Source organism: Streptopelia decaocto (assembly GCF_964273445.1).
Source record: "Streptopelia decaocto genome assembly, chromosome: 1".
Lineage (NCBI taxonomy): Eukaryota > Metazoa > Chordata > Aves > Columbiformes > Columbidae > Streptopelia > Streptopelia decaocto.
Genome location: NC_138663.1, coordinates 73,652,694 through 73,667,523, shown reverse-complemented (window position 1 = coordinate 73,667,523; position 14,830 = coordinate 73,652,694). Strand labels below are relative to the sequence as shown.

The 14,830-nt window shown below is 43.9% G+C and overlaps 1 protein-coding gene across 2 annotated transcripts in view; it reads left to right on the top strand.

Moving 5' to 3' along the window:
- The first annotated feature begins 4,982 nt into the window (after positions 1-4,982).
- The window catches only part of LOC309452924 (rho GTPase-activating protein 8-like), a 93,272-nt gene continuing 83,424 nt past the window's right edge, over positions 4,983-14,830 (top strand). The window contains exon 1 of one of the 2 annotated variants that reach the window (XM_082076047.1): positions 4,983-5,232. The gene's annotated coding sequence lies outside the window, so the exon portion shown is untranslated. Of the gene's footprint in view, positions 5,456-14,830 lie in introns of both variants that reach the window. The other variant, XM_082076046.1, reaches the window with a different exon arrangement.

Genomic DNA, 14,830 nt, shown 5'->3' with positions numbered 1-14,830 from the left:
TGACACTAACCCAGCAAAGGAGGATTTGGCCCATATTAGCGTTTATTTCCTTTAAAGGGAATGACTTTGAAAAGAGCCTGTGGATTCGCAGGACTGTTATTACCATAGCTCACTAATGATAATTACTGTGGAATTTCCTGTTTGAGGAAATCCAACTGTGAATTCATAAACATGTGTGAAAGCAAACGGAGAGGAAAAACAAAATTCAAGCAACTCTTCATTCCATTAAATCTTGCTTTCAATTCACAGCTTTCCTTCAGCATTCAATTCTATTTTGTAGCAATGAAAGGCTCTGACAAGTTGCATGAATGGGGAAAGAATTAAAGAAACAAAACCAGAAAACAATTTTTTACTGACATACATTATTTTATGCTCTAAGTTGTATGACAGGAATTTCTTCTCACCTTTTAAATTATATTTTTGCTTTATTATCCATACAGTAGTACCGCACTACCATTTTAGAAATTACAAACACATTGAAAGAATACTGGAGGCTCCACTGAATCTATGTATTTATGTTGCATTCCTTGTGGTAACTGATACATTATACATCATAAATAACTCTAATACTAAAGGACACAGTGCCCATATTAAGTCATTTTGCATTAGAGGGCCCTCATTCGCAACTTTCTCTAAAGCAAATTTTAACAATAGTGAATTATGTTCCTTAAGTTAACCTGTATATAAATTACAGGTTTAGAGATGACAAATAGCATACATTTGGTTCTTGTTCATATGAAATGAAAGGCTAGAATATACGCACACAATAGAGTCAAATTGCATACAGTCTATTATATTGTACTCTCTTTTTTTTTAAAAAAAAAAAAGGTTGCATGATTTATTGAGCTTAACCTGGTGAGATGTCACAGCCTTACTCGAAAACATAACCTTGCTGTTTCTGTTGATCTTTCCTCCAGTTTGCATATGGTCAGCTGGCCTCAACGCTGAGTCTTATTTTAGACACCCACCATGCAAACCTATTGCACCTTGAGAGAAAAGAGAGGTGCTTTTTACCAAGTAAAAATCTGCAGCCTGATGTCACTCCACTATTTTATCAGTAAACCTTGCTTTCTGTGACCTAAGTCACTCAGCTACACTTAGCTTTAGACCCTACCTACAGAATATTGATCACCTACCAGCACAGTTAAAATAACACAAGTGACATACATCTTGCACAGGTCTTCTGCCAACAGGAGCTGATGAGCAGCTGAATTAGCACCAAAGTCTTCCAACAATGATCCTACAGTTCTTATGGTCATCGCTGCTCTGATTTAAATTTTGCTACTCAGAAGATCTCAGTGACTGGCAGCTCTTGTCTTCAAAATTTCTAGATAGCCTCTTTCTACAAATACAGGTCACTGCTATTGGTTGTGGTCCATGTAAAGATGTCACTAAATAACCCGTTTATTCAGACATGCAAAAGGACATATTAGGTACAAAAGGGGAGAGTTTCATGCCGGGTGAACGCTATGGAAGTACGGCGGTCCAGACAAAAATCTGGACTTGCCTGCCCTCCCTCCTATTTTTGCTACTGCTCTGAGGAATTATATGCCTCTCTCAGAAAAGACTTCACCATGGTCTTCACTGTCTGGAAGAAAGCAGCCTGGAGTCTTGTATCAATTGTGAGCTAATTAAGAAAGTGGCAAAGTCCATGGAAAAAGATCACTTTTAAGACCAAACTGACACTAGAGAAAAAGCTCTCTCTGGGCTCTGTAAGACAAACTTAACACTTAATTTACCCATAAGCTTGACTTCTACATCTGAGGTGGCAGTTGGCTGCATTCAGAGAGGGGAAAAATTATTTTGTTTCAAAATCATAAGGTTTATTCTGAATCCATTGACTTGACATGTTCACAATGAGGAAAGTAGAAGTGTTCTTCAACTTTTTGAGTTGCAGACAAAATTTTAATACAATAAAAATACATCTATAGAGAAATGCATTTGAAATGGAAAAGAGGTAAATGCAAAGCAATGCCCAAGCATTCAGGCTGTGTACATAAAATCCCAAAGGCATGACTGTAAATAAATCCAGAAACTAGGCAATCTGAATGCATGGTTTTGTGGAGGAAACCTGTGAAGCAGGCTTCGAAGTAAAAAGATAAAAAATTTGGCTTTTTCAGCCTGAGGGGTTACTCTAAAATCAATCACAGGCATGCTGTGCCTTAATTTCAGGTCAGACCTAGTGGTCACAGCATCCCAGGAAAGACGATGAAAAGCCTACCAAATTTTGTGGGGGCCTTGTACTTGTTGAGAAAACAGACTGATCCAAGCAACTGCAGGCTCTTTCATCTGACCTTATTAGTACACAAAGCTTTAGAAAAAAGGCTGAGGGAAAAACTAATTAAAGATGTGGAGGTATATGAAAAACTAGTTAAAATGCAGCAGGACTTCACCAAAGAAGTAACATACCAGACTAAGCCACTATCTTTGTCTGATAAATCATTTTCTCAAACAATTAAGGTATGGTAGATCAAATCTATCTGGATTTCAATAAAACATTTGAGAGGATGCCATGCGAGAAAATATTAATTAAGATGGAGAGATGTGAATGAATGTAAGAAATGAAAAGTAAGGACAATAGCGTGTGCTGAAAGAGAGACTCTAGATGGAAGGAGGTTACTAATGCAGTTCCATAGGGACTGATCTCAGAACTAATCTTAGTTATATTTTATTAGTGACCTTGGCACAAAAACCATGAGTGTGCTAATGAAATTTGCTGATGACATAAAGCCAAGACCTGCTGTTACAACAGAAAAGGATTGGAATGCCCTATGGAAAGAACTGGATGAGTCTGCAGACAGGAGAAAGAAATGACATGCAATTTAATAGTAGGAATACAAACTTGTGCATTTAACAAAAATTCCTGTTAATTCTAGTAAAATGAGGTGAAGAGGTGGCTTCTCCAGATGGACAGAAGAAAGAAAAGATACTGCATGAACTAATCACTCAGAAGCAGGAGTGCATCCACAGTGAGCTGATTTGTTTGGAAGGGGCAGCGCGAGGGGTGTACCATGCAGCCAGAGCAGTAAGGGCAGTCACACTGGATCAGACCCTGTGTCCCATAAACGCCTTTCTGACAGTAGCCACCAGCAGAAGCTGTGGGAGGCAAGGCTGGAAGGATTTTCGCAGCACAGTGGAAGCACCCAGCTGGTGAAGGGTCTGGAACACAAGTCTGATGAGGAGCAGCTGAGGGAACTGGGGCTGTTCAGCCTGGAGAAAAGGAGGCTGAGGGGAGACCTCATCGCCGTCTACAACTACCTGAAAGGAGGTTGTAGCATGGAGGGGGTTGGTCTCTTCTCCCAAGTAGCAAGTGATAGGACAAGAGGAAATGGCCTCAAATTGTGCCAGGGGAGGTTTAGATTGGATATTAGGAAAAAAATCTTCATGGAAAGCATTGTCAGGCTGCCCAGGGAACTGGTGGAGTCATCACCCCTGGAGGTGTTTAAACGGTGTTTAGATGAAGTTCTTGGGGACATGGTTTAGTGCTAGAGTTAGGGTATGGTTGGACTCAATTACACGAGGGTTTCTTTCAACCGAAATGATTCTATGATTCTAACTTGTGACTCAGTGTGGTAGTTTCCTTGTGCCTCTAATTGTGGGCTTGCCTTTTTTAAAAAAAAAACAAAAAAACAACTTAGCATTGATTATCTCATCTTACTTCCTGCTCCTCTACTGGCAATGACAATTTCCTAGTATGAGTTTGAAGTAGTATAAAGAAAATAGCACGATCCCAGTGAAATTGTGGGACAAAAGATCAACCTGGAGTCTTTTGTCAGGATGATGATGATGGTACTTTGGACCTCTCCTAACTGCATGAGGACACTCAGGTAGACCTTATAGGAGGTACTGATGTCACATGCTTATAAAAAAGGTGTGTGAGAAGAACAAATGTAGGTCGTAGAGACTGGAAAATGGCACTGGGCAGATATTGTCTGTTTGCTTCCTGGGCAGAGGGGCAATGGCAGCGAACGCTTGCAGCACAGAAACCACCAGCACGCATGGTCCTTGCAGCTAATGTCTGGCTCCTCTACATTACTTAAATGAATTACAAAGGGTGGGTCTGCCCTGGAGTGCTTTGTCACTATGTTCATTGCTCCCTGCTGTAGTCAGGTGGTGAAGCTTGAAAACTTAATAACTGATGGGCAGGAACAACCCCAGGTTGCAGTATAAGTTGGGCAATGACCTGTTGGAGAGCAGTGTAGGGGAAAGGGACCTGGGGGTCCTGGTGGACAGCAGGATGACCATGAGCCAGCACTGTGCCCTTGTGGCCAGGAAGGCCAATGGCATCCTCGGGTGTATTAGAAGGGTGGCAATTAGTAGGTGGAGAGAGGTTCTCCTTCCCCTCTACTCTGCCCTGGTGAGACCACACTTGGAATATTTTGTCCAGTTCTGGGCCCCTCAGTTCAAGGACAGAGAACTGCTGGAGAAAGTCCAGCACAGGGCAACAAAGATGATGAAGGGAGTGGAGCATCTCCCTTATGAGGAAAGGCTGAGGGAGCTGGGTCTCTTTAGCTTGGAGGAGACTGAGGGGTGACCTCATTAATGTTTATAAATATATAAAGGGTGAGTGTCATGAGAATGGAGCCAGGCTCTTCTCGGTGACAACCAGTGATAAGACAAGGGGCAATGGGTATAAACTGGAACAGGAGGTTCCATTTGAGAAGAAACTTCTTCACAGTGAGGGTGACAGAACCCTGGAACAGGCTGCCCAGGGGGGTTGTGGAGTCTCCTTCTCTGGAGACATTCAAAACCCGCCTGGACACTATTCTGGTTAACATCATCTAGGTGTTCCTGCTCCAGAAGGGGGATTGGAGTAGATGATCTTTTGAGATCGCTTCCAATCTCTAATGTTCTGTGATTCATTTCCTTCCCTCCACCCCCAACAATAAAGAGGCAATAAAAAGAGATTAATTGACACATCTTGCTTTTGCATCTGGTTTTGTCTCCCCGCTTCAGTCACCGAGCAGGCCTGCGGTGCTCCGAGCTGCCTCTGTCCCGCTCCTGCGGGAAACGAAACCGAAAGGCTGGGGCCGGGCGTCGCCTCCGACACGAAAGCTGCCTCTCTCCAGCCCCGGTTCACCTGTGCGGACCGAATCCCTAGCACTCCGCCCCACCAGCCCGGGGCAGATATCGAGACCCCCGCTTCGTCTCTCCCGCGGAGCCCCTTCGGGCCCCTCACGCCGCCTCCATTTCGGTCAGCGGGGGCCGTTACCGCCCCGCCCCGGGCCTGAGGTGAGGGCGACAACAGCGCGGCCCCAACCGCCGCCCGCCTTCCCCTCCCCTCCTGCTGCCTGCCAGGGGCCGGAGGCGCCCGCCGTGCCCCGTCCCGCTGCCTCGCCCCTCCTCTGGCCGCCCGCAGGTGAGACCAGCCCCGGGGCGGCGCTGCCGCGGCCCGCCCGCCTGGTCTCGGCCGAGAGAAGCACCTGTGGGATCTGCGAGTTCCCACCACCGCCAGGTACGTGAGGCCGGCCCGGCCCGGCTGCTCGCCCCGAGGAGCGCGGGGGGCCCAAGTTCGTCTGTCCCCGGAGGCCCTCTCCGCCCCGGTTCCTTATGCACGGGGACCGCGGTGGTTTCGCCCGGGGCGGCAGCGGTTTCCTCCCCCTGAGGGAAGGTGAAATCAGCTGGGCTGTCCGGGGAGGGAGGAGAAAAGCTCGCAGCCGGGAGGGGCCGGGGGGTGGCGGGGCAGCGCGGCCCGGGTCTCCTCGCAGGGACCCCCGAGGCTCTTCCAGAGAACGCCTGGGAGATGTGTACAGGTATATGTGGGTGTATAGGGCTGTTTAGCCTGGAGAAAAGGAGGCTGATGGGAGACCTTATCGCTTTCTACAACTACCTGAAAGGAGGTTGTAGCATGGAGGGTGTTGGTCTCTTCTCCCAAGTAGCAAGTGATAGGACAAGAGGAAATGGCCTGAAGTCGCACCAGGGGAGGATCAGATTAGACATTAGGAAAAAATCCTTCCCGGAAAGGGTTGTCAGGCATTGGAACAGGCTGCCCAGGGAAGTGGTGGAGTCACCATCCCCGGAGGTGTTTGAAAGACGTGTAGGTGAAGCTCTTAGGGACATGGTTTAGTGCTAGAATTAGGTTAATGGTTGGACTTGATCTTGAGGGTATCTTCCAACCCAAATGATTCTATGATTCTAAGTCAAACCGAGTGCTCTTGTGCTTCTTGTTGTAACAACCTGTTGTGCTGCCCTTCGAGTGAAAGGTGCCCTGTTTAAAGGCAAAGCGACCAGTTGTTTGGTCTGGGATTTCCCCTTCCCCCCCCCCCCGCCCCGTTTTGTCCATCAGGTAGTGGCTGTACCAGGCTCACCCCATGGAAGGTGCCCGGGTAGGCAGGCTTTTGGTGTGTACTTTCCATTGAGTGTTTTCATTTTTATTGTTTCTCACACTAATAAGATTCAAAGGTCATAACAAGACACGGGTTTATACTGTAATATGTATTATATGAGGCTCTTGGTTTACGCTGGTGCTTACACTTCAGTCTGAGAACTATCTAGTGGTTATTTGCACAAGGATATGACTCAACTGAGTAGGCTTCTTTACATTAAGAATATGTGAAATAGTTTGCTGGGCTTGATGGTTGGTAGGTGAATTCATGTTCTTGTGGTCATCCCCACTGACTTTGTGGGAGAACTTCATAGGACAAAAAGTTTCTGCCCGTGAGTCCTATTGCAGAATTGGAGTTCGTGTCAGTGTGAAACCTCACAAGAAATACTTTTCTGTGTCCAGGGTAAAGATTACAGTAAACATTATGTGATTGAGGTTCAATACTACAAGCCATAAAACATCTCTTAAATAACATCCTAGATATATATTGATATGTTGTGATATAGGGTCCTCTTTAGTTTTCTTTGTTACCAGTCCTTTGAAAATTAATTCCTTGTCACCCCCATTATAGTAGGTATAGCTATATTCTTTGTTCATTTTTCAGCATTCTTTCTATGTGTGTTGCATCATATTTTTTGACATGTAGCTAAAAATCTGTATTGGTGTGCACGTGCATAAGGAGCTGAATTCATGTTGTATATGAAACTTTTGTTCTGACCTTTCCGAATGTCTAGGCGATGACCTTGTTATTTTGCAGTAAGGTTTCCAGGCAGAAGGTGGCATCAGGTTTAGTCAAGGCCGATTTGACTCCTAGTGGGGCTGTGGTAGGCTGGGAGTACAGACTGGAACCGGTTCCTCTCCTTCTCTGCCATTAGCATTCCTGCAATTCCTCCCATCCAGCCCCCCCCTTCCAAGAAGTCATCCACCAAAAGGCTGAAACCCTTTAGGGCAGACAAAAGAAGCTTAGCTTCTCATCCCACACTTGCACAGCAGGTAAGCAGCTCCCCTGACAAGCAAGGGAAAGGCCTGTTCCCCTCTAGGTGCCTTTCCCACAAGGGTAACTGAGTGTACAGCCAGGAGTTTCCTGTCCTCGATGCTGTATGTTGTATTGATGACTTTGCTGGGGTTTGGGCATTTTTTTTTCTATTTTTTTTCCTCTTTAACACAAATGAGCTATTGGCCTATGACTTAGTCTCTGAGCTGAATGATTGCTGAACTTCATTTCATCTCATCTTTTACTTCTGCAAGTCCAACCTAGGTGGCTGGATGCAGGAGTGAAGCTCCTCATAGAGCAGTAGTCAGGGCTGCTGAATGTAGGACCCTTGCTTCTGACACCAAAGCCTCTTCCAAGAAGGAGTGACCCCTGCTTTAGGGTGGTATTTTGGCATGTAAGTGTGATTTTTGCCACTGGTGTGTTACAGAGTTTGGTAAGCTGCCTAAAAGAGGGAGCCGTGTTAGCTTCAAATCTAGCAGTTTGTTGAGAGGTCTCTGAACAGATCTAAGTCAGGCAGTGATGTTTCTGTAACCAAATAATTTATTTTTTGAAGTTGCTTTTACACAAGTCGCTTATTCCATTGTCATCTGACAAAAATATGGAGTAAATGTAGGTGGAACTAATTTTAGGAACTGAAACAAACCTAAATTCCCTGTGTGGTTTTCTTCATTGTTAGAGCAGGAATTGAAAAAGTAAATAAACATGGAGAGATGTAAACTGTATTTTTAAAGTTCTTCTGGATTGGGTAGATGCTTCACAATAGTACCACTGAGGAAATCTGTAAACAGTATTTTTTTGTACTCCCCATGAAATCTTAAACTTTTTTTTTTTTTCCCAAGAGTATGAATAGAGCCATGAAGTAATTGTGTGACTAAGCTGAGTATTCTATATCCTACATGGGTATTGGTTTTTATTTGTTTTAACAGTTTTTTTTCAGATAAATTGTTCAAAGTCAAAACAGTCCTTGGTGTAAAGGGTTTGTGTGCAGTATAGCTGTAAGTGTTTATGCCATGCTGACTGGATTGGTTTAATTTTGAAACTCAGATACAACAGAACAGTCATTGTTTAATAGGCATTGTGTTATTGAAACTATAATTTGCATTTTAAAAATTACAAATGTTTCAATTATCTTAGTCTGTTAAGTCTCATTAAAAACAAGGGTTCTCATCCCCTACACCATATAAACCACTGTCCAAGATGTTGCTGTGACTAGGGATGTAGGATGCATCTCTGAGAGGTGGAATAAGGAGTCTAGGCAGGTAGCTGCTCAGGAATGCTTTCAGATTTCTTCCCAGCCTCCACGCCATCATAATCCACTGGTTTTAATTGACACCACTTCCTCCCCTTCGTCCCCCTACCTTCTCCCCCTCCCCCAAAAAAAGTATGTGTTGAGGCAAACAACAAAACAAACCTTTAGAATGTGTGAGTGAAAGTACTGATGATGGTAAAGTTTAAATCAGCAATGTCAAAGACTGAAAAGGAATGAAAGTGCAGAGTAATTGTAAAAGTAATGCCAAAGACCTTTATTTTAGCAACACTGCTGGATATTACTGTAATAAGGCACAAATTGTGTTTTAGGTATACAGTGCTCAAGCCTGACAGCTTAAAAACTGATAACTCAGTTGGTGCCTTTTCAAGGAGACAATTATCAAAAAAAGCTTTCTTTGCATCAAATGAGAGACTGGCAGTTAGTATTACCAGTATCCTAAAGAGTGGCTTAGTTGAACCATCAAATTTTCCCTAACCCTAACTAAAATAAGCTCTCTTGTTATGAAATATAAGGCAATTTAAAAAGAGAACTAAATATAGTAATTGACTTGTAATATGTGGTTTAAGCAACAAGAATATTTGAAGGAAGAAAAAATAAATATGAAATTATTTCTTCTTTGCTTGTAGTAGAAGTCTTACTTTGTTCACACTTACTGAATCCTTCATCCTTTGTTACTGAATTCAATTGATATGATATTGATGCAATCCATATTCTTTGAGAGTTTTTTTTTTTCCTCCTCCTGCTCACTCTGTCTTGTGGAAGCATGAGCTTTGATCTATGATGACAGTAATTTTCACGGCATGCGCAGACAGTGGCTGCAGATGGGGAATAAGTAGCATGAGCTGATGAACACGTAAGAAATAACAATCCTCTAATCATGCAAATATGGGATATGATGGGTTAAACCATGCTTTTGTGAGAAATTTTGAATCCTGTGAGTGCTGACATTTATTACACCTGGGGCTACAGGTGCCTCTGGGAATCAGGGACTATGTGTCCAATGCCAGGCACTCAGCACTGAGCTCCAGTGTTATTTGGGTTTTTCTGTAGGCATGTAGCTATATTCAGTTTGCTTTTATCACAGTATCACAGTATGTTTGGGATTGGAAGGGACCTCAAAAGATCATCTAGTCCAATCCCCCTGCTGGAGCAGGAACACTTAGATGAGGTCGCACAGGAACATGTCCAGGCGGGTTTTGAATGTCTCCAGAAAAGGAGACTCCACAACCTCCCTGGGCAGCCTGTTCCAGTGCTCTGTCACCCTTACTGAGAAGAAGTTTCTTCTCAAATTTAAGTGGAACCTCTTGTGTTCCAGCTTGATCCCATTACCCCTTGTCCTATGATTGTTTGCCACCGAGAAGAGCCTGGCTCCATCCTCGTGGCACTCACCCTTTATATATTTATAAACATTAATGAGGTCACCCCTCAGTCTCCTCTTCTCCAAACTAAAGAGACCAGCTCCCTCAGCCTTTCTTCATAAGGGAGGTGCTCCACTCCCTTAATCATCTTTGTTGCCCTACGCTGGACTCTCTCCAGCAGTTCCCTGTCCTTCTTGAACTGAGGGGCCCAGAACTGGACACAATATTCCAGATGTGGTCTCACCAGGGCGGAGTAGAGGGGAAGGAGGACCTCTCTCCACCTAGTAACCGCCCCCCTTCTAATACACCCCAGGATGCCACTGGCCTTCCTGGCCACAAGGGCACAGTGCTGGCTCATGGTCATCCTGCTGTCCACCAGGACCCCCAGGTCCCTTTCCCCTACACTGCTCTCTAATATGTAATTTCCCAACCTATACTGGAACCTGGGGTTGTTCCTGCCCAGATGCAGGACTCTACACTTTCCCTTGTTAAATTTCATTAGGTTATTCCCCACCCAACTCTCCAGCTTGTCCAGGTCTCGCTGAATGGCAGCACAGCCTTCTGGCGTGTCAGCCACTCCTCCCAGCTTAGTGTCATCAACAAACTTGCTGATAGTACACTCTATTCCCTCGTCTAAATCGTTAATGAATATATTGAATAATACTGGCCCCAGTACTGACCCCTGAGGCACTCCACTAGATACTGGCCTCCAACTAGACTCCGCACCATTGACTACCACTCTCTGGCTTCTCTCCTTAAGCCAGTTGCAACTCACCTCACTACTATATTGTCTAGACCACACCTCCTCAACTTAGCTGTGAGGATGCTGTGGGAGACTGTGTCAAAGGCTTTACTGAAGACAAGGTAGACCACATCCACCGCTCTGTCATCATCCATCCACCTTGTTACATTCTCATAAAAGGCTATGAGGTTGGTCAAGCATGACTTACCCTTGGTAAAGCCATGCTGACTGCCCCTAATAACCCTCTTATCCTTGATATGCCTTGAGATGGCACCAAGGATAAGCTGTTCCATTACTTTCCCAGGGACAGAGGTGAGGCTGACCGGTCTATAATTACCCGGGTCCTCCTTCTTGCCCTTTTTGAAGACTGGAGTGACATTTGCTTTCCTCCAATCCTCGGGCACCTCTCCCGTTTCCCAAGACTTGGCAAAGATGATGGAGTGCGGCCCAGCAATGACTTCAGCCAGCTCCCTCAGCACCCGCGGATGCATCCCATCTGGACCAATGGATTTATGGATGTCCAGACTATTTAATTGCTCCCTAACCCAGTCCTGGGTTATTGTCAAGCCTATTCTATATGTCAGGCTAGTCTCCACATTCTTAGTTCTTTGGAGAGCAAAGCATCTATACATACACAAATGGTTTCAGGGAAACCCAACTATATATAGGTAATTCCTTTAAGCTATTTTTTTCATTATTTTAAACTGTTCCAAAAGTAAGGGTTATATTTCTGTTTTCACGGTTCAGGGAGCATGGCAGATCTGTCAGTCAGGGGGAGCAAGCTAGGATTGGGTATCCTGAGGGAACTGCTCTGTTTATATTACTTACATGTCTCTTGGCAAACTCATAGGTAGTCTTCAAACCATCTAAGACAAAAGTTTTGTTTAATGACTTGCAAAGTTTCTCACTGGAAGTCACTGGCAGAGGCAAAAGTGGATTCCACATCATCCATGTTAGCTCTGAGACTATCCCTTATCCACTTTTCTGCATGCAAGCCTTGCCTCTATGACTGCATCTGCATTACTTAATGATAAGGAAAGACAATCATCTTTTCATTAGAAATGAATGATGGTTCTTCAGATCACATCATCCCATGCAGAAGTCAAAGAAAGAATTGCATGGAAAGAAAAAAAAAATACTGTTCTGAGCCTGTATTTAAAAATAAGTCTTTGCACATATACGTAGAGACCTATAATCACATTGTTGAGGCAAACTCATCTCTGGCACTCCTGAAGGCTTGTGTGCCAAGCTTAGGGAGCGCATTGAAACTCTTGTAACAAGCTCTGTGACCTTCTATCCATATATAAACTTTTAATTGTAAAAAACATGGTAGTTCTATTGTAGGATCATATTGACACCAGTGTAGGTCATCATCAAGGCTGAATCTCAAGATTAGCTGTATGGACTTTTGAGTCTTGATGTGACAGAATAGCTGATAGCAATTGTAGTTTGCTATTTCTGAGGCCAAGCAATGTAAGAGGATGTAACAGCTGATGTGATGATAGGAAAAAAAATGGTGAGACAGAACAATCTTGAGTTTCATTTCAAGCTACATTAGTGGGCACAGATTTTCTGCTTATTATCCCCAGTTGGGACTCATTCAACTTCTCTCTTATCTCATCTCCTCTCTCTTATCTTGTTCGAATCACATTTCTTTCACTTAGCCTTTTCAGTAACCCTTCCTCAACTCCCATCTTACTCTCATGCTTCTTTTGAGGTTGGAAAATTTCAGACCACAAAGAAGAACTGAAAATAGGGTCTCAGACTTGGAAGTTTCAGGTGATACCAGCTAGACTATGATCCCAGTCCTGACCATAGTAAAGAAAATCCCCAGTAGTGTAACTTCATTGCCTTTCAGCAATGTCTGCCTTAGGGGCTTTTTCTTTGATTTGTTCACTCTAAAAGTCTCTTTTATACTTCTTCACATTAATATATTCTGGGAATAATTCTTCTAACTTTAAATTGTTAGCAAGACTGTAGCTGATGTGTGCTGTGCAGGACTTGTATTTCACTAGGTTTTTCTACCTTTGCAAGTAAGTCAGCTGAAGACTTTGGGCTTCTTTATGTCTCACACAACCATCAGGGAATATGCTGCCTTTGGCATGATGCTACAGGATCATGGTGATAAAGCTGAACATCTGAGCTTCAAGAAGAACTTTCACCAGGAATTAGTTGTTTTGTGACATACAGTGATATTCTGTGACATATGGTGACACCATAGTGCAATGAAGATAACATAATGAGTTACAATGTATACTGAGTTTCTCTAGATAGACACTTTAAAATGAAACAAAATATTTAAACTAAACTGTAAAGTCCTTTCAGAGTTCCCAGGCATTTGCATGCCCTCATGGTAGTCCTCGATGTGCATTTGGCTGGCCATCGCAGGCTCATGCTGATGAGCATGGGGAACCTGTGCCCGGTGCAAAAAGGGATGCAGAAAAACCTTACAAGGTTGTTTACAAGGAAACAGGCCTTGGGTGAGGGACTAGAGTGCACTGTCAGCAAGTTTGCTGATGACACCAAGCTGGGAGGAGTGGCTGACATGCCAGAAGGCTGTGCTGCCATCCAGCGAGACCTGGACAGGCTGGAGAGTTGGGTGGGGAAAAATTTAATGAAATTTAACAAGGGCAAGTGTAGAGTCTTGCATGTGGTCAGGAACAACCCCAGGTTGCAGTATAAGTTGGGCAATGACCTATTAGAGAGCAGTGTAGGGGAAAGGGACCTGGGGGTCCTGGTGGACAGCAGGATGACCATGAGCCAGCACTGTGCCCTTGTGGCCAGTAAGGCCAATGGCATCCTGGGGTGTATTAGAAGGGGGGTGGTTAGTAGGTAGAGAGAGGTTCTCCTTCCCCTCCACTCTGCCCTGGTGAGATCATACCTGGAATATTGTGTCCAGTTCTGGGCCCCTCAGTTCAAGAAGTACAGGGAACTGCTTGAGAGAGTCCAGCGCAGAGCCAAAAGATGATGGAGTGGAGCATCTCCCTTATGAGGAAAGGCTGAGGGAGCTGGGTCTCTTTAGCTTGGAGGAGACTGAGGGGTGACCTCATTAATGTTTATAAATATATAAAGGGTGAGTGTCAGCAGGATGGAGCCAGGCTCTTGTCAGTGACAACCAGTGATAAGACAAGGGGCAATGGGTATAAACTGGAACACGGGAGGTTCCATTTAAATTTGAGAAGAAACTTCTTCATGATGAGGGTAACAGAACACTGGAATAGGCTGCCCAGGGGGGTTGTGGAGTCTCCTTCCATGGAGACATTAAAAACCCGCCTGGACACTATTCTGGTTAACATCATCTAGGTGTTCCTGCTCCAGAAGGGGGATTGGACTAGATGATCTTTTGAGGTCCATTCCTATCCCTGACATTGTGTGATTCTCTGTGTGACTTTCCATATCCATCTTTATTATTATCACTCAGTATTTTTATCTACCATATGAGGCAGAAAAAAAACACAGATCATTTTATTTATCATATAAATAATCTTTCATGTGTTCACTCATACAAAATATGTAAATAAATGGAAACAATTTAAAAAGTTGAGTTTTATGGGCTTTTTTTTTTTTTCCTCTAAATAGCACTCTCCCTTCTCTTCTGGTAAACGTTATTAATGAAAGCATGAAAGCTGTCCCAATCTTAAGAAGCCCTTTGCTTGTAACTTAAGTTTAAGGCTGAAATTCGAAAGTTTGGAGTGTTCCCTACAAAGCTGACTTTAAAAAAGCCTGTGCACTAAGGGCTTATCTCTGTAGCTTCAGAGAATACTGATGTTCCCAGCAGCTCATTTATATTTAGCTTCAGTAAGTGTTAGCATGGAAACCATGGTAAATTTAGTTTTAAATCTCAGTTTGATATAACCACACTCTCTTGCATTATAAGCACTATAGTGCTTATTGTAATGAAACAGGAATGAAAAGGTCGCTTTTCTGAAAAATATTCGTTTGTTTTAGGTTTATGGTGTTTGCACCCAGTGTTTTAGAAGTTGAGAACTGGTAGCTTCAACCTACTTGTTGGATGTTAACTGGGGTTCTGTTCATGGTGGGAAGCTGGGGAGTCCCCTACTGAAGCTGGGTCCTGTGGGGGTGGCTTGCCACGGAAGATGGATAATGCTTGAACTCCTCAGAAGAGAGTTTTTAATATAAA